Source organism: Athene cunicularia (assembly GCF_003259725.1).
Source record: "Athene cunicularia isolate RWA chromosome 3 unlocalized genomic scaffold, athCun1 chr3_part1, whole genome shotgun sequence".
Classification (NCBI taxonomy): Eukaryota; Metazoa; Chordata; class Aves; order Strigiformes; family Strigidae; genus Athene; species Athene cunicularia.
In genome coordinates, this window is record NW_020799097.1 from 102,371,695 (window position 1) to 102,396,330 (window position 24,636).

Consider the following 24,636-nt stretch of genomic DNA (forward strand, 5'->3'; position numbering starts at 1 on the left):
TTTGCAGCTGATGATAGGAAAGTAGGCTGAGGACATGAAAGCAGAGGTTGTCATAAAATACAATTGTTGTCAAGTTTACTCACTTTCAGTACTGGCTATAAAATCACTTTGTCACGGTCTCATATCGAAAGCTTGAAACTGTATTTTTGCTAAGGAAACTAGAAGTAGTGCAGTGTAAGATTCTACAAGGGAGAAAACATTTATTTCAAATTATGAGATGCAAACATCTGTAAGAAATCAAAAGGGTAGGGACCAAAATTGAAAGTAGTTTAAAAGAGTTTCCTGGGTGCCACAGTCTTACTCTTAGCTCTGTGATGACAAAAATCCCAAACACTTTTGTGGGACTTGGAAACAAAGTAAAGGACCAGGTCTTTCCTGTGGCTAAGCATTTTCAGACAGGCAGTCCCTTGTCTACAGGGTCTAAAAGTGACTCAAGCTTTCTCCTCGGTTCCCATACAGAGCTTCCTGAACATATCCTCTTGAAATCAACATTAAAAGGAAAAAAAAAAGACCTAGACAAGACAAATATTACTACTAATAATCTTACGGTACTATTTATTAATAATATTAATCTTTTACTTATTGATTTGAACTTTTAGAAATGGCACCTTTATTATTCTTAAATATGTATTTTTTTCTAAATGGGAAACTTATTTTAAGGCTAAATTAAATCTCTTCTTATTCCTACATCAAAATGTTTATTTTTCTGTTGAAGTAATCCCGATTTCTTTGTGTGTAGCCTTCCCAAAAACAATGCCTATGGCAAGAACAGCTTTAGCCAGCACACCAAGTAATGTGTGAGCAACGTGTAGCTGTGAATAGCCCAAGGTTTTCATATATTTAGTTTTTTTAAGGATTTGAAATGGAAGAGGCAGACAATACCAGGAAAAAAAATACTTTGACAGAACAGTAATATTCTACAAAACGCAGAAAGCAGCTCTAGTTTTCATTATATGGAAGAGTAATGCATAAACAAATTCCTGGCAAAAGAAAAGATTACAAATTTGTAACTGCTGTGAAACATCCATGAACAGAGATGTCAGTTCTAAAGATGAACATGAATTCTGAAGAAGCCTCCTCCTTCAGTATCACTGCTCAGTTTACAAATTGCTTAAAACATCTGGGTAATTGTACAAAACGTGTGGGTTTGTTATTTTAATGGGAAGAGTATGTAAACACACAAAATCAAATTTGTTCCAAATACAGCACATCTACCACTCATTGTGGGTCAAAATCCTAGGTATGAGGGAACAGACCCAGCAACTCTGAAGCTCTGCAAATGTATACTAGCTAATGGTGTTATTCCCAAACCCAGCCTGTGATTTCAGAGGGTCTAAGGTCCTGATACTCCGACATGCAAGATACAAGTAGATTACCATAACCTTCTGCACCCAAAGAAAAACCACACTGACATCAAAGGACTGGGAGAGCACAGCAGTCTTTATATACATTTTTATTTATTTTACATAAAAGCATTTGAGTTATATGAGCCCTGGCTGTTAATGCACGATGCTTCTATTTCTACACTATAAAGCCCCTAAACATCTGTAAATGAAAAGTGTAAGAAAAGAACTTCTTCCTTTGAATTCTTACTCTTTTTTTGTTTATCTATCTTGATCCTGAAAGCACCAGAAATTAAAAATAGGCAAAATAAGTAGTTGAGTATATTACTTGGGTATGGTACCAATCACCAAATTCATCACATGCTGAGAAAAATCAGAGAATTTGCAGAAGTAAAACCTATGCATCTCAAGTCCTTCTGAGTCCATCCTGTATTTTAATGTGTGATTACAGATTTTTCCAAATAAATAAATAAACCTTTGGCTTTTCACAGTTCCTTGTTCTTCACATATTACTACGTGTAATTCAAATCTATTTATGCCACTGGGTTTACATGTCAGAGATTTGCCTCTGGATATAAGCAGCAAAGGTCAGGAAGTAACAGCTTTCACTTTTAAAATGTTTGCATGACTCCAGCAAGTTTGCAGGATGAGCTTTTAACGAAGTCCTGATATGGTTTCTAATCTTCATTCTTTTGCCTTCCATTTTAATGGAAGTCACAGGGAGAAAACAAAGAAATTCAGCATATTCCAGAAGAACTGTCTAAAGTAACAAAGGTGTACCAGCCCAATTATTACATTCAGAACAAGGATGTTGATACTTGCAATTATAGAGCAATTGTATCAATGTGCTGCAATTACTACGTGCCTGAACCTGTGGTCATCTTTCCTTACAGAAGTCACTGAGACACTCGTCCAAGAAAAGCTTTACATGAACAGATCAGCATTCATTACTCCCTATTGCACACTGCAAATTTCAGCCGTATTTTAATGACAGATTTGCTTCAATTATTTCACCAGTATAAGGTCTGCATCCAATATTTATTTCTTGTAGATCTAAAAGTTCTGCCTAAGTCAACTGTCCTTGGGTAAGCAATGAAAGAAAGACTGGCCTGAAGAGAGCACTGCATTCCACCATTAAAGGAAATTAACACACACATTTGATCCTGAGAAGTTTTGTGCCTCACTAGTTTCAGCGCAAGTTCATGCTGCTTGACAAACTGAGTATCAGCTCTGATCAGTTAAAGGGAGTGCACTAAATGATAATTATACCAGATTGGGCTTTATGTTTTTTATCATGATAGGACTAAGGTCCAGAATAAAAATCCACCTGCATTTTGCTAAGCATCTGCCTTGAATATACACCACATGTGCTCCACTCTGTCACTGGTTCTTTACATAGTCTGACAGCAACTGAGTCTTTATATTACCATTGCTTCACAGCATGAATAGTCTGGAGTTCTAAAAAATAAATTATGAGCAACCAAGATACTCAAACCAATATACTCAAAACTTTTACTGCCTATAGTTAGAAGCTTAATAAACTGAGGGTGTTTGTGGAGATCAGCATGAACACCTAAAGGAGGCCACTCTCATCTACCCCTGGATGGCTGCATCAAACATACTGTCAAATTCAAAACGGGACATCAACTGAAACATCCGTCATAGGACAACAAATAACGGTAGTCAAATGATGATGTGGGATTGGCTGACTGTACATTATACGAGCATGGTTATCCTACAGGTTGTATTAAATATGAGAGCCTAAGATTTATGTTATGGGTGATAAGGCCAAGAGTGCTGTAAAAGTGAAAAAATATGGCAACAGTATGCAGTACATCACTACTAGGATAATTATTTATATAAAAAGTTCCCATTCATAGACTTCCAACATGTAGGGATAAAATTCATATATTCAAAGAAGACATAATAATAACCTGTCAGCTTGTGGTGATGGATATGTTTTTAATCCAAATGACCACAGTCTCCAGTCTACCCGTCATAAAAGGACACAAAAAAATTGAATTTTCCTTTCATAATTCTTTAAGTTGAAAGGGAAAAACACAGAAGTATGATAAGTGGCTCATTCCAGTGGACAGATGGACAGGCAGTAGCAAAATGTATGAATAAAAGGCACTGTTCCTTCACTAATGCTATTTTCACTTGTTACACACTGCGACTCAGAGACAGTGAAGACATGCCTTCCTCTGAATTTTCAAGGATAGTCTTATATAGTCTTAAATTATATTCCATACAATAAGAGATTGCTATAAAGACTAAGAAATGTATTACACTATTTAGCTGGCATTTGAAAGCAATCCTTCACAAACTAGCACAAAAGCACTACATGTACATCTTACTGATGAGGTACTTGCCCACAAAGGTCCCCTATTCTTAAATTTTCTCCTACTGAGAAGAAGTATTCAACCTGTATATTTTGATTTCTAAAAATTCACTCAAATCAAGGAACCCTGGCAGAAATTTAATAAATCTATTAATCCCTTCCAATGCAGAAGGAAAACTACACAGTCCATTCCCATACCCTCCACCCACCACACACATACAAACCACACATTTGCCACAAATCTCCCCCAGCTTGCATTCTTCCAGGGGTAAAAATGACAAAGAAATTTAACTAAGTTAATTTTAAGTGATGAAAATGTGGGCAGACTACTCAGTTATTTCATTTTAAAAGATCTTCATTTTCCCATCTGTGTTATGGCAATTTTATTACACATTCGGCAAATTTACAGTAACAAGATGTTCCCCAGACAAATTAATCACTTTCCAAGCATTTTATCATATAAATAAAATATCACCTCAAGAGAGAAAATCAGCTCAATCAGTTGATTTAACCCATCTTTCGGGGAACTCGTCTGAAACAGATTGAGCGCATTTTTTCTGAAGAGGGATTGTGCATACATCCTCCTGGACTCCCAGCTCTTATGATGAGGTTTTTCCAAAAGAGTATGTTTAAGACTAGCTGATAGGATGCAAGATCCTTTACTCTAAGAACTACATTGCTGCAATGTCAGATCTCCAACAGGAGCAAATAGAGACTCATTTAGAAGTTGGTACAGGTTTTAACTGAGGAACTACATTTCCCCTTAGATCACTGATAAGTATTTCTGCAACATTTCTCTGGTGTTTTGCAACAATCATAGAAGTAAAATACATATTGTTTTTAATAATCTGCTCTATTGTTTTAAGAATCTCACAATAAAATCACACTAGTAAAACTCCAACCAGTTTTGCAGCTGATGAAACTTACGTTTTTTTACTTGGCTTTTTAAAATTTCCCCAGTGGTCTCTCTAGTCATTTTGGAAAATAATTTTGGTTTTATGAAAAGTAAGAGACTGGCAGCATTAGCAATGCAGTATATGAACAGTAGAGAAGTGGGTTCAATTCAGATCTTACCAAACTAATCCTAAAAACAACTCAATGCCCTTCTGGAGAGAATCGGTCACTAAAGCAATTTAACCTCTCTGCCATTTAACCTTTTTCCCTTGGCCCTGCTCCCTCCATTCTACTTTCCATTCAGGGACTGCCAACAGCAAGTGTAAACAAGAACAAGGAGGACTACCTTTGTTTATATTACTAAAAGCTGTTAGAGTCAAACAATTTGTTATTTTCTACCTCGAGTTACTAGTATCAGTACAGGCTTTTTATATTTACTCCAACACACTAAAGGAGTATGATAGCAAATCATCCTTTTGTCAGAAGAACCACCCTGCCAAACAACACAGACACAATTCTTGCAACATGACTATATTCTTCAATGAGATATTTACAATATTCTCAACAACAAAGTTGTGAGTGCCAAGAAGAAGAGAATTCACACATCTAGACAGCCTTTTCATCCCCTTTACTCCCTAAGTAAAATACTAACTTTACCTCCCCAAATACTAACACATGAAAAATGCATATAACAACACAATTCACTAACCTACAAGCAGAAAAACAGTGTGCTTTATGGAATGCTATCAAATAGCAACATAAATGCTACTACTTGCTATTTAGCCCATATAATTAATAATGCTGTAAATAGCCACATTAATACTACAAGGCATCAGTATTAAAAGCTGCAAGCTCTGCACAACCCTGAATGGCTTAAGTGTTATCAATAAAGAATGTTTAGATGAACAATTAAGAATTTACATACAAACACAAAATTCCATATCCTACATGTATCTTTTACCTGCTAAAACATTCTCAGTTTAAGTACTTTTTTTAAAAACTACTCTTCAGAGGTCATGAAATGCAACAAAGAATTCTGACCATAGGGCAGAGAAACTTCAATTCTTTAAATAGATGCTGAAAACTTTAAAAAAAAAAAAAAAAAAAAAAAGCTAAACACAAGGCAATTAATTACAGTACTTCTTAATCTTATTTTTTTCTATATTGAGAAAATCTAAATATTTGTTGTATAAGAAACAGGTGAACCAGGTTAATTGGAAAGGGTTTATCATCCCCTTTCTCCAAGTACTCAGCCAGGAAATTTACTACCTGTATCAAGTGACTTATGCATGCACGCTTTAAAGGATCAAGACTCAAAAATTAGTGTTTCATTTAAAGAGAAGCTTTTTCAACTTTTACTAGAAAAAAGGGCGTTCTAAACATGAAGTATGTGTCATGGGATGTTTGCTTCTTTCCTTGAGATGTAAACAGTGGAAGTAAGTATTTTTTCCTGTTCTACTTTATGTATATTTTTAAAACACTTAGAAAAGCTGGAACCTTAAGTCAATGGAAGATAATCTGTTCTCAATCAGTACACAGAAATCATCCATTTTTGATCTGAACATAACTGAATGCAGTGCTTACCTTGAGCATGAAGTGTAAAGTTCAAACACCAGGATGAGAAAAAGTACAGGGAGAAGATACTACTTTCTCCTAACTTACAACTTTAAAACTGAGCAAAATTCAGTGAGTTTGAGTGACATCAGAATACAACTTTGAATCCAGCATCCCGCTGGATAGTGAAGACCCAGGTGCCAGTGCAACCACTGTGGAAGCAGATTAATTTGATTCCGTGCAGTAAACACACAATTGCTTTCAAGATTCAGCTCACCTGGTTACAGGATCTAGCCAGCATTTTAGAAAAACGTGTGCAATGTTCAAACCAAAGCATAACAAAACATAGCCATTCATAAAATGAAGGGCAAATCTTGCAGACTTCATGCAGGACAGAAAGCTCCAGAATTAAAAGCAATGTTCCTTATTTAACCCAAACTCCTACTAACATCCATTTATTCTGACAGTATCTAATAGAGGCAAAGTGTCTTCATCTGGTACTCCTTTCAGAAGAGGTGGACTTCAAAAATTCTGCACATGGCATTTAGATGGTTTGGCCTAAATGTTTGAAATGCATAAAATTCCTTCAATTGGCTTTTAAATTAAAAATTAAACTCTTCTTTTGAAAGTCATGTCCTTGCAGTTCTGAAGTAGCCACTAATCCTTTTATACGCCATAAAATATTCTCATCACTTTTTTCCCCCTGCAATTGTTTCCTGATTCACCAGAGAACATACACTGTTCTCCTAAAATCATTAACGGTGGAGTCAATCTACAGGAAGAAGGAGAACCCAAAGACCTGGGAAGTTAAGAACACAGAGTTTAAGTTACCTTCAAAGGTTAAATTAATCTTAATTTACTGGGGGGATCACATTTTAGATGGAAGACAGATATTAACACTCTCAGATACTTTAAAGTAGTCTCCAGGATCTCAAATTTTCCCAACAAAACCTCTTCAATCTGAGGAAGATACAGGACACATAACCTTTTAATTTGAAAGATGACAAAGTGGATTACTGGTTAGTTACACGTGCCAGTAGGGTGATCCATTACCATGGACATTCTACTGCAAGTACTGCAAGTACATGATGTAGCCTTAATAGTAGCTAGAGTCTTACTGGCTTAAAAAAAACGTAAAAAGGGTTTTGCATGTGAATTGAACTTAATAGGTTTGACATGGACTAACCTTAAAGAATCCAATCCACTCAAATCCCTTTGAAGGCTGCAGCTGAATTTCATGCAAATCTTAGAGAAGTAGCCAGGCTGTTGGGATTTCAAGATGCTATGTCCCTTTCTTCTGCAGATCTAAAACCAGGCAAAACAATGACACAAAACACTCCCACAATTTCAAGAGTTCCTCTTAAGATGATTGTGGTTTCATTCTTTGGCCCAGGAAACTTTGACATTTAAAATTTGAGAGCAAGAAGAATGTGACATGAGGAAACATATCAAAATATGAAGCCAATCTTTTATTTTTTTTTAAGTACAGCATTGGACTAATGTTTTACACATTTTAAAAAAATAATCTGACAAGACGCTACTATCATTAAAATGTTCAGACTAGAATGATTCATTTCCTCCTATGCTCAAATCTAGCACTAACGATTTTTATCTTTTCTAAAAATAATTCAATTTTAGCAATAAATAATCCACTGTAGTCTAAACCTTCTGGTTGTCATTTTGAAATTAAAGCAAGCAACTGTAAAATAAACATTTTTCAAGGTCACTAACAACATGAAATTCTGTTTGCTCACCCCCATTAAAAATATCTAAAAATACTTAAGTGTTCTGTGTACATTTATGTAGGCAGAAAAGCATATATATGTATTCGTCTGTGTAACGATATATATACTGACAGCTGGAAAATTATTTGTTTGATGACTGGATTTAATCTTCACCTGATAAACATGAGAGGAAAAGGAAAACAAAAAGCATTCGTCAACTGCTGTTCCTCTTAGAATGACGTACAGATGACTACAAATGTAACTATAACCAAACCATAACCACACAGTGTGTATAAAGCACCGGCTATGCAAAGTAGTTATAAATTCTTGGTTAACAAAGGGCACAGAAAGTCCTTAAAGGAAATATTTTATTTCTGCTAAATTAATACCTAAAAGCATTACATTTCATCAGTTTCACTTAGGTTTAAAGTCCCCAAAGATTCTCCTCCTGAAACTGGCTATATTTTATGTGCAAACCAGGCTGAGAGCTATCTAAATCTAGATAAAACTCATTGGCTTGTAATCTTCACAATGATCTATACATCTAAATCTATATGCAAATCAAATGCTCTCATGCATTAACACATTCCAAAGCATCTAGGAGTAAGAGAGTGCTTTCTCCCTCTCACAGCCCCCCTTTCCTTCGCTCCTCTCCCCCTCTCTTTATTTACACTAGCTACCTAAATAATTCACACTGCCTTCTTTTCAGCCTGAATGTTCTTCTGTTGAAGCCTGCAATGAGCTATTGCAGTAACCAGATGGACACATGAATGCAGCAGGTGGGACAGATGGCAGACCGCCCTGTCTGACGCTGGCTGCCTCAGCTTGGACTGCCTTTTCCTTCCAGGTACATTATCATCAGTGTAGCAGAAAGCAGTACGCAGAGGGAAAAAAAACCCCTTACATACAATACTATATGAATTAGTTAAATAAATGACCAGATGCTTATTTGCTTTTTAAACCAAAATGCAATTTACTTAAGAGAGTGTAAGAAGCATTTCCCCTCTTCCCTTAAAGGGGAAAAGTCCATCTCTATTCTCCAGAAAGCCCCTCAAGTGGTGTGCATAAAACAAAACAGGCCTGAAATCTTACCAAGATCTTAAAACTCATGACTTCACAAAAATTTTTATTCAGCTTCAGTTTCTGAATACCTCTATCCTTTCACAGGTAACTGTTCTAATTCTTACATAAGTATGTATCTTCTGGTACATGGTCAGTTTTTAGATGAAGTATTAACAGCTATTATACAAACAGTGAAAAGCCTCAGTTTCCATCTGTGTAGTATGTTCCTTGACTGAATCTCTCCTGTTTCCCATTTCAGGAGATATATAATACCAATAGTTTATTACAAAAGATTTGATACTTCTAGGAAAAATGCAAACAAAAGCTGAGGCAGTAAGTTGTTCCTTGACTGCCAAAATTAACATTTTAATATGTTGCTTTCCTATCTGGACCACTGGGCAAACCACAGCAAAGATGACAGTAAGAAAAAAACTGTAATATGCGTTTTGAACAAGAACACATGAAACTGAAGGGAAAAAAGAAATCTGATGACACATCTGGCAGAGTTTAACTGCCATCAGTATCACTGTACCACAGAAGTTCCTCTTTTTATACAAGATGTATTGCTGTCCAAATGAGCAGAAGTGATTAACTTCATACTCTTCAAATCAGCAGGCAACTGATTCAGAGTATTAATTGAAAACACTGTTTCAAGGGCAATTTTTAAAAATCATATTGAAAAAAAGTATTAAATGTAAGTAGTCAGTTAGAGATGCTCTATGCAATCCTAATACTGTCCAGATGTGTGTCTCTAACCTCCTCTTCCATCCCTTGTGATATGTCAAGAACAGCAGCCTGTGTTGCTCCCTGGCCTCTCTTCCTTTCACAGTGCTTTTCATTCCTTTCCATTAAATGCACCTTCTCTGAACTGACACAGAGGAAACCACCCACCTCTCTCTCAAATGCCAGGTAGATTTCTGCTGATCTACAATAAAACAATCCATACTTCCTTGTTAGCCTGAAGTTAATACTTTTATTTTAAATTAAAATACAAAGCCACACACAAATTTTAAGTAACTATATATGCACATATAGAGTATGGTTGCACTTGCCATATTAAACAGAAAAGATATGTTGTGCCCTTTACTGAAGCTTTCATGAATTGCTTGTATTTCTTGAAATTGCTTGTATCAAAGCTCTGAATAGGAAACAACCTATATATTTACACACTGTACACCACAGTAGCATGACAGGGGCCTTTATATACTACCATAACAGAAATACTAAATAATAACAGGATAAATCATATGGAATTGATTTGCAATCACACTCAACTACTGAGTCAAAAGACCTTCTTTTTTTTTTTTTTTTAATCAGAGTAATTACGTGAAAGTAAAAGTGTAAGTCGATAGATGTTCTGTGTTAGATTCTGCTCCCTTTGAGCATACTGGAATAACTGGAAAAAAAGGAACTGACTGTAAATAAACTTGTATGGGTAAACAAGGACTGGTCCAAACTGGCAACTAAAGCCTGAAACAAACAGGAACTTATCTCTTCAGAGATTTAAACACATTCAGTAGGGACTCAAGTAATAATAAACATAATAAGATAGAATCTAGTTTCATCTGGCTCAGGGAGAAGACATAGCAGTATTATCAAAAAGTTTATTCTTGTTTATTTCTAACCTGGCAGAAGCCAGGAACTACAGAAAACCTTAATGGACAGACTGCTTTCATGGGATGCCCTGACGGATTTTGAGGACAAAGGTTAAGCACTTCAGAAAAACTCTGGATAATCAGCACAACATTTGTATGCTTATGTGTCCTAACTGAAAATCCTGAACTTTAAAGTTTTATACCACACCTCTTAGGAGGGGGGAAAAAAAAAAAAAAAAAAAAAAAAGTTAAAAGAATCCAGGGATCATACATGCAAACTGACAAAATTATGAAATAGATTTTCATACCAGCAACTTCTAGAAATAGTGAACTATGCACTAGCAGCTTCAGAAAAGCATTTCAAGATATAGTAACTACTTTACAACTTTGAAGAGAGACAGTAGAAACAGTGCACTTTACAGTCAGTTTACAAACATTATCACACAAGTCATGATTTCACTACGATGATATAAGCTGTTTTCCCAACAACAATGTATGAACAGAATTCTGAATATGCAGGAACAGCCTCTTTAAAAATAAACCTCTGAGCCACTGCCAGGTTGCCACAACAGGAACACACACACTACTGGAGCAGCAATCATAGAACCAAATTTGAATTCCGAAAGTGTATTATACTGGTAAAACTTACTCCACTACTGATAAGAAGTTAATACAATGAAAAATTAAGATTTCCCAAGCCTTCTGTTTTCATCAGCAAAACTCATGGCTGAAACTGGTCATGTATATTCTTAAGAGTTGAAACTGTTTATTTAACTGTACTGTTTTAAAAAACTGCTTTTAATGTATTTAAATCCACTAATTAATAAAATTATGTGACTATTCAAGCCAGTTTTGTATTAACTCTTAGTTATTTTTTGTTGTCAAACCTATTCAACTCTCTTTACTTCAAATTTAAACTTCTGATGCAGTTTTCCCAATTGTGGAATGCTTGCCATTGCTTTGTGGACATCATGCATAAGCAAAGCCCTCATCACCTGAAGCTTGAGGTATCCCCTCAAAAATGAGACCTGTACCTCTAAAAAGGTTTATAGGGACATCTTGACAGCAAAAGGAATTGAATTGCACAGGGATCTGTGAAGACAGGATGTGGACACTACAAAAGCAGCTGTTGTTCATAAAGGCATTTCAGTAAAAAAATTTTCATGGCTAAATACGAATCTATAATCTGATAATTTGCAAGAAGTTACTACGGATGAAAGAACACTGAATGATAAAAAACTTTTGTTCTATGAGGAAAGTAACTGTCAGTCCTAGTCCCATGACAGCATCATAGAAAAGACATAATTATACTAAAACTGAACTTGATATAAATGCCATCAAGTTTATTTTAAAAAAGATCAAATTTTCATTACAGTCCTGCAAAGAGAAGATCTGATGGGCTTTCCTAGGGCCAAAGTTGTAGGACTTCTGAAAATGCTAACCACTGCAGGAAAAATGAGTTGTGTTTTTTGTGAGTTGGGGTTTTGGGTTTGTGTTTTTTATTTTGTTGGGGGGGCCTTTGTTGGTTTGGGGTTTTTTTTCAAATCATACTATACATATTGTGTAAAAGTAGCCTGATAGATACGAACCTCTTTTCAAAGTCTGTTCCAGGAACAATGGGTAAGAGGAAAAAAAATAAATAAATAAAACAAACCCTCACATTAGTAGAATTACACACAATATTTACATAAAATGAGGTCACCTTAAACACATCTTTACTTAAAACATGAAAATTTCTCTGGTCAGGTAATATACTGATAGAAGCAGAGAAATGGGAGTAGCATATAAACAATCCTAATATATTACAACAAGTAAATTCTTCTTCCACTGCAAATGTATCCCCCTTTTAATACAGAACAGATTTTTGATGTTGTATGTAACAGATATAATAAACACATGCTTTAAAAGCTCCCAAATATGCAAATGTGAAGGAATGGAAAAGCTGCCTTTTAAAAGGAAGTGTGTACAGAAGAAATAAGCAGACAGTAAACCCTAAATCATAAAGGTATAATTTCAAAAACACAATATAATCTACCTGCTTTCCTATGTCAGCGACCAAAAAAATTAAACGCTGAATGCTAACATTCCACCCTCCCTTCCCTCTGCTGCAGAAGCTGAAGCACTAACTTTGAATACCATGACATTTGCCACTTTGCCTCTGGTTTGACACTAACAGAGGTCTACTCTTAAAGGAGGAAAAAGTGCCTTTAAAAATCTCAAATACGTAACAATTCTTGCACTTCTCCGCAGCCGAGAGCGCCATTTACATAGTCCACTGAACACTGTTTAGTAAACACTACAAGAGTGCTTCTACCTTACTGCCCTTGTAAAACCAAGGCAGGGGTTCTGTTTTTAGTGCACACTCTGGTTCAGCGTTAATCCTGTTTTATGTTGTTCACACCTGCTGCCGACTAGCAGCCTGCTGATGGGTTGTGGTTTGTGCTGCTCTGAGACAATCCTCACCAGCTTCAACAAAAAACTAATCACTAAAGTGGAAACAAAACCCCAACTGCTATGCAAAAACTGTAAAAGGTTAGAACCGACATGTATGCCCCATTTTCCTTACTATGCTACTCCCAACTGTTCAAAATGTAAAATTGGGTTTCAGTGCACATGCTTGCACATGCTTTTATTTAGTCCTCACATCTAGCTTTTCTAGTTCTTCTCCAGGTAGCAAATCTTAGAGAAAATGTCATAGACACAACCTGTATAAATATATGCTGCGTAACAAACCTTTCCCTTTGTGCCTAAGAAAGTAATAGGCTTTGCTCTAACAGAAGTACTGTTGATAAAGCATCCTTTTGTGAACCTCTACAGAAACAGGCTTTTGCAGATTTTCTAAGAAACTTCCTTTAACATATTTTCAGATTAAATTCAAATTATACTGTTCTAGAAAACAGCTTCTTTTTTTAAATCATAACGCTGATTGACACATTTAAGCATAAAAAAAAAAAAAAGCAGCCATGAAGTCAGATTTTTCCTCCCATTGATCCCAACAGTAAAACACACATGGCTTCATTTGTACAGAAGACTGAATGGTTTATCAGAGACAAAAAGTTGATCTGTGATTAAAGGAACAGGTTTGGAATTACAATAGTGCTCATATCCAGAAAGAGTAAGAAAATCAAGGAAAGGAAAACTAATTACAACAGAAACCCTTTGTTTGGTGTGCAATTTGTGCATCGAGATCAGAGATAGAAATCACATGCAACTTTACCAACTCAGAGACTCAGATATAGGCATCATTATCTACAACAAAGTTTTGTACTAGAAAAGTCTCTAAAATGGAGGGCAGGACATACTACTTTCACACCTACTTTAAGATACTCTTTATATGACTAGAATAACATAAAGAAGCATCCGAATATTTGGAGAATGAACTCTCTATGGCTCCTTTATCCTGTTACACCATCTTGGCCTACTTCTTTCTACAAGCGAAAGCGCTGTCCAAGAGCCAGTTCCTATATCTCTTAAACACTATATGAAGCTTTTCATAAATAAAATGTTGGTTTGAGGCCAGTCAAGACAATTCTCCATCTATTAAGATTTATTTTGAACCTCATGGTGAAAGATGTGCTGAATGACCATGACAATCCTTTGTGACTTTTTAATTCTGCATAGGAACACTAAGGTGTTTCTTCTGCCTATATATAGGAAAATAATACACACCAAGCAGATATATGTATCCCATGTTACAACTTTTCATCCAAAATTTATCAGCAGAAACAAACCAAGATTACGTAAATTCAGCATTTCAACCTCTCTTGTAATTCACATGTAAAACCAAGGAAAAAAAGGGTCAGTCTCACTTTGTCCTACCATCTCCATCTGAAGCATTTCTACCTCCTCTTTAGTCAACACAGGACTGAAGATATTGGCATAATGCCAACACTGCTTTTAAGCTCACACAGAAAATATTATGGGGTAATCTTAGTATTTCCTGGTCACACTCCCTTAGGCAACTCTATACTGGTGCAAATGTCACTTCCTGGCAGTGAATCCTTGGACACAGGATCCATTTCTTCATTGATTTCTTTTAAAATACTACCAAATCATTCATTTTTTAAATTAGATATAGAGGCTGATCCAAAATCTACTAAAATGAATGGTATTCTTTCCATTTAGTTTTGAATCAGGGCAGTACCAGTAAAAGCAAAAGATTCCTTAAGACAGATGCAAGAGCCTGGCAGCAGGCTGTCCTTCATACCTTGAAAAATCTCTTGTATCTTATCTAACAAAGGTACACCACCACCACCCCCCACTTTAATTCTGTCAAACAGGTGCATCTGCAGTGTTCCTGTTCCAGCATGACCTAATATGCAAGTGTCACACATTTTTTAAAAAATTAGAAAAAAAAAAAAAAAAAAGGGGGGGGGGAAAATAAAAATCTCTAAACTTTGAGAAGATAGTAGTGCAACCGAGCATGCTTCATGCCTGCTGGGGTAAGTTAATGATGAATCATACCTTGCCTTCCCAGCAAAAGCTCTGAGATATATTCTTTTTCAAACACGAAAATACACAGCAACTGAAGGCAGAGGACATACTAGTAAATGATCAAGCATTATTTTATGAACAGCCGTGTTACGTGCTGAATTTCAAATGTGTTGCCAGTATATTACAAAATGTTCAAGTATGTTACACTATGGAGAACTGCACACTGTTAAGTTAGCCACTGCACTTCACAGAGAGAGGATAAAATTACTGAATTTCTGGACCCAAAGCATGAATAGATGTAGCCACTTATCAAAAGAGCTGTTATTGTTGCCGAGGACTCCTCTCTCAACATATTCACCTGTAATTTTGTCAAGGTAATAAATCCTTCCATTCATTACAGAACACTCAAAAGCACCCTGCTATTTAATTTAAATGGAAAAAAGGCCCAAAGTGTCTAAAACATTTACTTTTGCTAATGTAAAAGTGCTGGCATTTCACTTCATTCCTGATAAGCCAGTGCCAATGGATGTGATTATTCTTTTCTTATTCAAAGCATATCAGTAGTTCGAAAGCACTCTCAATCTTATCAGGTGTATGAACAGCACAGTTACTGAAAACAGTTTGTACTGCTCCTCTCTCTTTCTGCCAGGCTATCAGATAAACCCAACTAACTAACTGTATTTACACACAATCAAACATAAGCTGCGTCTTCAATATATTGTAGCCCGTTTCTGGCATGCTACAGGTTTTCTGCCTGACATTAGCTGTAACAAAAACAAGCAGCAGTGAATTAGCTGACAACAAAAATACAGCCACTCTGATAGAACATAACACAAAAGCAATGTGGGGAGAAAAAAAGAAAAGGAGGGGGGGGAAAAAAAAAGAGAGAAAAATTTTCTGAAGTAAGAATGATCACTTCCATCTCAACGTTTCACAGATATTTACATGGTACTACCTGGAAAAGCACATGGAAGCGCTAGGATTCAAATGCATTCAAAATATACCTGACAGAGGACTTAAGAGCAGGGAAATAATTTCTATTTGCTTTTCTGTTTATTTTATTCTCCTGTCCTCTAGGAACTGTCTGATTTACAAGGGATGAGAAAAAAAGAAAGAAGGGGAAATGGTTACAGTGTCTGAAAGCATTTAAATGCCTTTACTGTTTTTGTCTGGAACAAGACCATGATTTCTCATGATCCAACTTTTGTCTGGCACTGAGATTAAAAGACCCACCTCAAAAACAAAAAACAACACTCCCGCCCTAATAAGCCTCTCAGCAACTCTCCTTTGCATTCAGTGTCTCAGATACTGAATTTTCCGTGCTAACTAATAAGTAATAAGAAAAGATCTACCACTTCATCAGAAGGGCCACTGCTTTGAAGATTTTGCTCACCGCACAGCCATAGGAAATGTGTTCAGAAGCTCCCTTCATTCCTCTCGGAATGACAGCCACAACGTAGCATTTGAAGAGTTAAACGTTAACGGGGCTGTGCACTGGACGCTTTCGGCTAGCTAAATGAAAAGTTCTGGAAAGCCGGGAGAAATCCTGAGTTTCAGCTCTTGATTAATTACAGCCTTCTTCAGAAGCTGAAGCTTCAGTCCCTGCGTGGATCCCTCCTTCCCACCACCCCCACCCACTGACAGCCTTTTGCTGAATACCTCTGATGGAGCAGCAAAGGGCAGACACGTGCCACCACCTGAGCCCATCTTATGCTTCTGTCTGGGCTCCCAGCGCAGACCGAGCCATCCTCTAGATTTGTAGGAGAACAATGAGCTGAATTAAGCCAAGTGTGCCGTGCCGGGTAATTCAGCCGATTGTTGTTTCTCCATCTGTGACACCACAGCCTGGTGATTGATGGGACAGGTGTCATTCATACTGATATCAGCCACCGACAGTGGCTGCTCAGCTCTTTAAATATCACCCAGCACCAACTGGGCCTGAGCAGCTCCTGTGAGAAGAGCGATGGGGTGCTCGTGAGCTTTACTCAGTTATTGGGAATCTGATTCTCACCCCTTCAACGCTCACGGGAACAGTTGGTTAAAGACACGGCATTTCATGCCACTTCAAAACATCTGATCTGTCCCACTACGTTAACGGCTGCTATGAGAACACTGCCAGGGAATTCTTTCACTGCTAGAAAAGTGAATATAATTTAGCAGAGGAAATCTTGCATTCATGGAACATTAAACTACCACGATGAAAAAGAAAAAAAAAAATACAAACGCTTTTTCCTATGAGAATTTTACCATTCTCCGAAGATAATTTTGCTAGCAATCCATGTGCATTCACATTCGGAAACACACTCTAAATTTCTTTGTTTTTAAGATGGCACAACAGGTTTAAGTTTTATTTTTACTAGATGTTTTTTCTCCCTTTAAAAAAAAATTAATTATGCTAAAGAAAATCTCACAGACTTTCTGAAATTAATACCTCTGAAAACTATTTTAGCATTAATACTTGTCAACTGAGCATATCACAGTCCATCTAAGCAAGAAAATACCAACTTAAACATAAAAGGATACTGGCATTCATCCTCAAAAAGACAGAAACCAAATCCCCCAGCCAATTTGAAGACAGAAAAAAAAAAAAGTAAATGAAGAATACACAGAAAATTGCTTGATCCTTTCTCTCTGTTGCGTTTTCAATATATGGAGAATTATACAAACTGCCAGTAACTGGCTATACCAAGACCATACCTGAAGAGTACATAAAGGAGTATGATTTCACCATTTTGTTAATGATTTTTCTTTATTAGATTTTTCCATCTTGTATTTCCTTAAAAATATTCATGTGCGAGATGAAAAAAGTGTTTCTTCCAAAAATAGCTCTAGAAACAAACCCAGAAACATACGAAAAGGGGAAAAAGAGCAGAAATATCATGGATAAGGATGGACTGGATTAAATAAGCTACCTCCTCGTCTCCCCACCTGTCTGGGCACCTTTATATTGGAAGGAATTTCAGAAATAATCAGGGAAAAGTTAACACTACATTTTAGACAGACCTTTTCATTACACTTGCCAGTACCTCTGTATCTGCAGGACTTTAATGTCTAGCTGAAGATGGGGGGGGGGAAGACACAGGGAGTGGGCTGTCTTATAATCTGTTTTTTCATTTTTTCCTCTTTTTTTTTTTTGTTTTTGTTTTTGTTTGCAGTTTTTGAGGCCATTCAAAACAAGCAACAGGAACTCCACATCATCGTCTCATTCTAACTTGCCAAAGCCATCAATCTCTGATCACACCTATTAGAATCTCACTGTAGCCAACACTACATTTTGCGACAGCTTGACCAGTTGTTTAAGGAAAGAGTGTGTGATGGAGCAAAGCTAAATCGACACATCTGTGATACTTCTGACACCCCTCAGCATGGCTAATATTAATTTGTTTTCTTTGGCTAGGTAAGTGCTGCCAAAACACATTACATATGGTATGTAGTTCCAATCAAAATGATGAAAAGGAGATGTGCGGTTTCTTTCACTTACAGCAACATGGAAAGATACAGAGGAGTAAGAGACATCCACACTAACCTATGGAGTAATAACCTAAAAAACCTCAAATCACTTTATCTTAGAAGTTTGGTTTCAGAACACAACCCTTTAACAAAATCTGCCCTCCTCCCATGTAAAGACTGCAGCTCAAATCTGCAAAGAGATTTTAGTCAGGGAAAAGGAATATAATTTTCAATATATGATAAAAGGATATATTTATACTATTCTCACATGCACAGAGGTAACTCATCATATTTCAGTAGGTTATCATATAAATAAATGTGCACAATCCTGCACAAAGATAATATAAGTGGCTTGATTAGACCGAAGACAAGGAACCTCTGTATCATACACCCCGATATACTAACTTTCTGCAGTATATGGAGACCCTTCTCCAATTTCATGCTTAATGTTCAGTGCTAGTGTCATGAAAAATATGAATTTATATTTCTAATACTATTTTTTAGTTTGCCTTGTAAATTATTTTGATCTAAATCAGAAAATTCCATCTAGATTTCATACAGATTCAGAAAGGTGACCTATGGTAAGAATTAGATATTCAGCAGTAAAGAACAACATACGCTTGTCTTAGACTCTGTAAAAATACCTATATCGCTCTAACTTTCATTAGGATGTTAACAGAATTTCTCCAGCAAGTCTAGAAAGCTGAAGAAAAAAAAAAAATTCAATTTTTAAAAGAAGTGGGAAATTATGCTCCGATTAAAAAGCTCTGCTCCTTAAAGAGGAAAAAACCTGGAAATTAGACAAGATCCCCTTTAATGCAAACCTGCTACATTAAGGAATAGCAAAGAGAAAAGCCCTTCTTTGTTTGAAGGAAATACAAATTAATTGAAAAACATTACAAGCATTATGTAAACAAACCCAAGAGATTTAAAGCTTCTGTATCATAACAAATACATAAATTGTTTCACAAGACATACATGTCAAAAGGCAATATTCTATCGTATCTATCGAAGTTACTCTCCAAAGTGCTACTGAAAAGACAAACCAAAATAATTTAAAAATAATTAAGTAATGCTATCTGCAATAGCAGTGCATAATTCAGTTTAATGTTTTTCTTTAATGTTTCACAGTATTTTTACTTCTGGACAAGGAAACCGCAACAAAAGAAACGATAATATTTTTGGTGAGGACTAAGGACCTTTAAAATGGAATGTATATTTTATATTTTTGTCTGAGGACATCATGATTTATATTAACGACCATATGTGTGAGGCTTCCCCCCCAAAAAATAATTATATTCTTTAGGTGTAAACATAACTGTGTATCCAAGGACACACGTAGCTGAAAAAACAGTTCTCTGATAGAGAGCCAAAACTTAGAGGAATATGAATAAATATTAGTCATGTAAATTATTTGGAAGAGAAAATTTTTATGAAAAAAATACAGCATTTTCTTTTAAAAGCAAAACCGTACAAAAAAGTACAAATACAGAAAATGCCAGGTTCTATGGAGAATCTGATATAAAATCAGGTGCAAATACTTTATCTACATTGCTGGCCAGCTCTCTCCTCATGGATAAGGAATAAACAAACAGATAAAAGCAGGTTTTTGACAAGCAGCTGCACAGAGGGAAGTTATGTAGCTCTGCATATACTTACTGTATACATGTCCGTGTGCATACACACAATAGATGTACGTTGCACAAATCGCATAAGGTATACACTACATACCTTGAACACACACATGTGCATAGAGATAGATATGTATGTATTTGAACTCAAAACTTCCTATGCATAGAGAGAGGATTTCCACATAAAATACAAATATATAAAACAAAACCACACATATGCTTCTACAGATATGACCGTATGCACATACGGTTACCTAACTCAAGTATAAAAGTAAAAGAGGATACACAAAATGTAAAAGAACATGTAATAAGTGGAATGTCAAGCTGCAGCGACTGTTGGTGTCATCCCTGCGCTATCAAACATACATATGAGTATGATTGGAGACAGAGAGGCTAAATATTTCACTGTCAGAGCATGTCGAGCAATGCAATTCATTTCTCTCTCATGTGCTTTAGGACAATGACAATTTAATACAAGGCCAGTGGATGTAAAAGAGATAAAAACTGAACAAACTGGCCCAGCATAATCACAGATTTCCTCTAGAGAGCTTGGTAGCGTGAGGCTCATATGCACTTGTAACGGATCAACATTTTATTGTTTCTTCCCTCCATGAATGTGCTATGAAAAAGAATTCATAGCAAAGCTTACCTTATAGACAGGAGCTACTTTAAGCTTTAATAGAAGCAAGAGTTCCTCCTTTTTTTTTTTTTTTTTTTCCCTGCTTATCCTATGCATTTCACTTAAGCAAAAAATAATTATTTGAGGTACTTCCTCGAAAGGTTCAAATAAGTGTCTTTTTCATTCCTACTTACACTTCCACAGGGGTGCAGGCAACCTCCCTGTAGGTGAAGGGTCAGTCCTTGAAAAACATTCCGTAAAATGAATAATCATGTCACTTATACATAATTCATATTTTTATACTGTAATTTTTCTATCGTAATTTTGCTCTGTAACATGCAGAAATAGCAGCATACCATATGGACTGACATAATCTGTGAGAATAGACTTATCATAGTTTTTAGCTACTCTAAGCAAAGTAGGTTTCAAGTATTGTTAAATATTATCATAGACAAGTTACCTTCTGTATTTGATGAATAGCACCATGTATTTGAAATTAATTGCAAAAGTAGGGTTGGCTAATGAGGCAGCCCTTATCTTTTCTCAGCAGTGCAAGCACAAGTATTTTTCTGCTGGCTCAATATTTTTTAAATGCCCAAAGTGCTATTAACTAAGTTGAAATCTGATTAAAATATGAACGCTAAAATATTCAAAACAGCTAATGCAGCTACACACACACACACACACACACACACACACACAAAAGGAAATTCTTATCTCTTTTCTTATCATTAAGCATGTGTTTTGAAAAATAATAATTAAATAAATTGTTCCCTACAGATTCTCCCAGTTGTTTTCCTTCCCATTAGCATCTTTGAAAACAGTTTGTTAAGATAATAGTTATTCTTTATTATGGAACTATGGGGATGGTGCCCTTCTACCTGCCTTGGTTTAGAAAGAAATTTAGAAAATATTAAAGCTTAAGGACTATTAGAAAAAAGGACGGCATGCCTTTAGGAAAAAAACGGGGTGAAAAAAGTACAGAAAAAATGATCAGCCATTCAAGAGAATTAATGGATATCCACAAGGGCTTTGCTAATAACACGGGTTAATTACCGCTGCAACGCACCAGGCTCAGTAAATAAAAGAGCACAACCATAAACACATGAAAATGAGCAACCATTACTGAAAGAGGGACAAACCCCAGTAAATGAAAAGCTGTCAGATGGGCATTTCAGCACAACCCCTTTATAGTTTCTGCAGGATTTAAAAACTTGCCAACAGTCCATCAAACCCAAAAAAGCAAAGACCTACGACCGGAAACAGAGAAGGAAGAAGGGAGCAAGGCCTGTCTGCTGCCCAACGGGAGAACACAGACAGAGGCTGTTCACTCACCCACCCTTGGGGGCTGGCTTCACAACGCGGAGCTGCGCGCCACCTTACACACTGGGTGCGCGTACGGAGGCCGGGAGACTTCTGACTTTAATATTACCTTTGGGCTTTATTTCTTCGTAACAACTGTAAATAGCTATCCATTAAGACAAATGCATGAGGTTAAAGATCTCCACAGCCTGGAGAAGCCGTGGAGTGGAATCAAGTGCGGCTTCCCACTTCACAAAGGAACGTTCTGCAGTCCACCCCTTTCCTCCCTTTACGAATGCAAGACACTTCTAAAAATTTCTTCAGGAATTAGAAGTTATGCCAAAATATTTTAAGGAACGGTGAAAGGGACAAACTCTTATGTTTTGCATATAATCCCCTTGCAGGAGGGCACATACACACATAAATATATATATATATTTACGTGCTGATGCATGTGAATATACACACACACATTCACCCGTACACAAACATAACCCAGATAGACTTGCAGGGTAACTCCACAGACTACATTGCAACATGAGAACAATTAGAAAAATATAAAATATGTAAACCGACCATCATTGCACTGAAGTATTCACGTGACGTGACACCTACGTCCGCTTTTTAAATGTTATAGCCATTCTACACAGTCTTTATTTCTTGTCATCTGTATTTTATCTGTTGCTCTGTGAGATGAAAATCTACGCACGCTGCAACAGCTGAACTTGTTTCATGTTTAAATGGTGTGGCACATTTTTAAATGGGGAAAGTAGGGAAACTGCTGAGGGTTTGAATTAATGAAACACAAGTGAGCCACAAAGGGCAAACACACATAGGGCACAGAAGCTTTCTGTAGTTACAAATCTCCTCAGTTTTCTATGTTTGGCATTCAGAGATCATGTTTAAATTTACTAAACTAGTCCCGTTCTCCCTCCCCGCCTTGCTTTTTTGGAGTGTTTCAATTGCCTTTCCTTCTTCCAACAGCTGTGACAACTGTTAAAACAGTCAGTAAAATTAAGTCCGCTCTATAATCCTTTAGTCAACGTTACATTTTAATCAGAGGTTGAAGGAGATTTCACGTCATGAACGCACCGTTTCATTTAGAATGATTAAACTGACACATACGTCAAAATGAGCAGATAAATTTATTGCATCTATTAGCTTATTAACTATTAGTAATTATTAGTGTTATTGTTACTGCTGAAAAAGCAAAAAGCCAAGGCTGCAGCTGGCTTTAAGTTATTGCATTCTTTAACATGCTCTGCCTTAAAATCAAAGCATACCTAGTGACGGTCAGACAGATGTCTGTGCACTCCTAAAATGTTCGGACAATTTTTAGATCAAATCTTTTCTGCCCTCATCCGTAACATTAAGAACTGGAAAAACTACTGTATTATGTTTTTATACTTGTACGTGCATACTCACATTACAACATATAGTCAAACCATAATTACTATGAATATTAATAACGTGTAAAACTCTGAGGTTTCTTAATTGAGACACAGAAGCAGATATGTTTCTGAATGTTAGTTATTTCTCTGTGTCCACTCAACCACACATGCCTCAAACCCTACGCTAGGACAATACACTGGGAGTGTTTTAAGATGACTTTTAATTGAGCCAAAAGGAAAGAAAAAAATTAGTTTGAATCTTGCACCAGAGCCAAAAAGACATGTGCCCCGATTTCATTTAAATGCATCTACTCTAAGAGGCTTATCTAAACTAATCATTCAAATTAGCTGCAAGAAGGTAAATTCAAGAAAGCTCTTGGGGGGGGGAAGGGGGGGAGCATCCACCACACCACCCCCCCCAAAAAAAAAAATAAACCAAAAAACTTACCGTCTTTTTACGTATTTTACGTGTCACTGTTAGTAAAAGCTGTGGAAACTGCATTCTTACATTTACGAAGCTATCTCACACTATACAGCACTGACCTATAAACCACGTCTGAGAGCGCATCCTACGTCTATTTATTTTCTTTTATTTATCCCGGAATATTAGAGCGGGTTTTTCCCTGCCTCCCCTTCCCAAATGGTATTCCTGCGAGCCAGGCTATCTGTTACTTCCCGTATTATTTCACCCACACGCGACCACCGCAATTCACTTTTCATCTCTGGCTTAATTACAAATAGCAATGCAATATGCAGACAGTAAGGACAGCTAGTGGGCATCTACCTATAATACACTGTCACCTCTCAATACAGCCTTTCCACCGCCTGCGTCTGGGGCGATGCTGGCTGTTAGCGTGGGGGGTTTCTTCGGTGTTACTGTCACCCTCAGCCCAGTACGAGGGCACAGCTACGTAAGTGGCTCGACATAAAGAAAAATGAATCGGTGACAGCTCCCGTGATATACGAATATTTAATCCCGGCTGCGGGCTGAAATCAAGTTGAGGAGCCACCCGCCAGCCCCAGCCCGCCTGGTTTTGTTTGGGCGCCACGCTTTTCGCCGGAGACGCTCCGCCAGGTAGCGACTAAGTGCCAGCCCAGAACTGCGGCTCGTTAAAAAGTATTTTGCTGCCTTCGGTAGGGAAAAGCGAGGGCAGAGGGCCACGCCGTGCGGCGCGGACGCCTCCAAAAGTACAAACCACCCGCCCGGTGGCTCCCGCTGCCCGGCCGGAGCGGCGCCCGGCGGCCGTTACCTCAGGGCAGCGCGGCGGCCGCCCGCTCCCAAGCGTCGCCCCAGCG

The 24,636-nt window shown here is 36.9% G+C and overlaps 1 protein-coding gene across 5 annotated transcripts in view; it reads right to left on the reverse strand.

Moving 5' to 3' along the window:
• Positions 1 to 24,636, reverse strand: part of ESRRG (estrogen related receptor gamma) — a 350,096-nt gene that overhangs the window by 139,981 nt on the left and 185,479 nt on the right. Inside the window, exon 1 of one of the 5 annotated variants that reach the window (XM_026844378.1) lies at positions 24,142 to 24,311. The exons of 3 other annotated variants lie outside the window; for them this stretch is intronic. The gene's annotated coding sequence lies outside the window, so the exon portion shown is untranslated. Of the gene's footprint in view, positions 1 to 24,124; positions 24,312 to 24,636 lie in introns of those variants that run through there. One more of the 5 variants, XM_026844375.1, reaches the window with a different exon arrangement.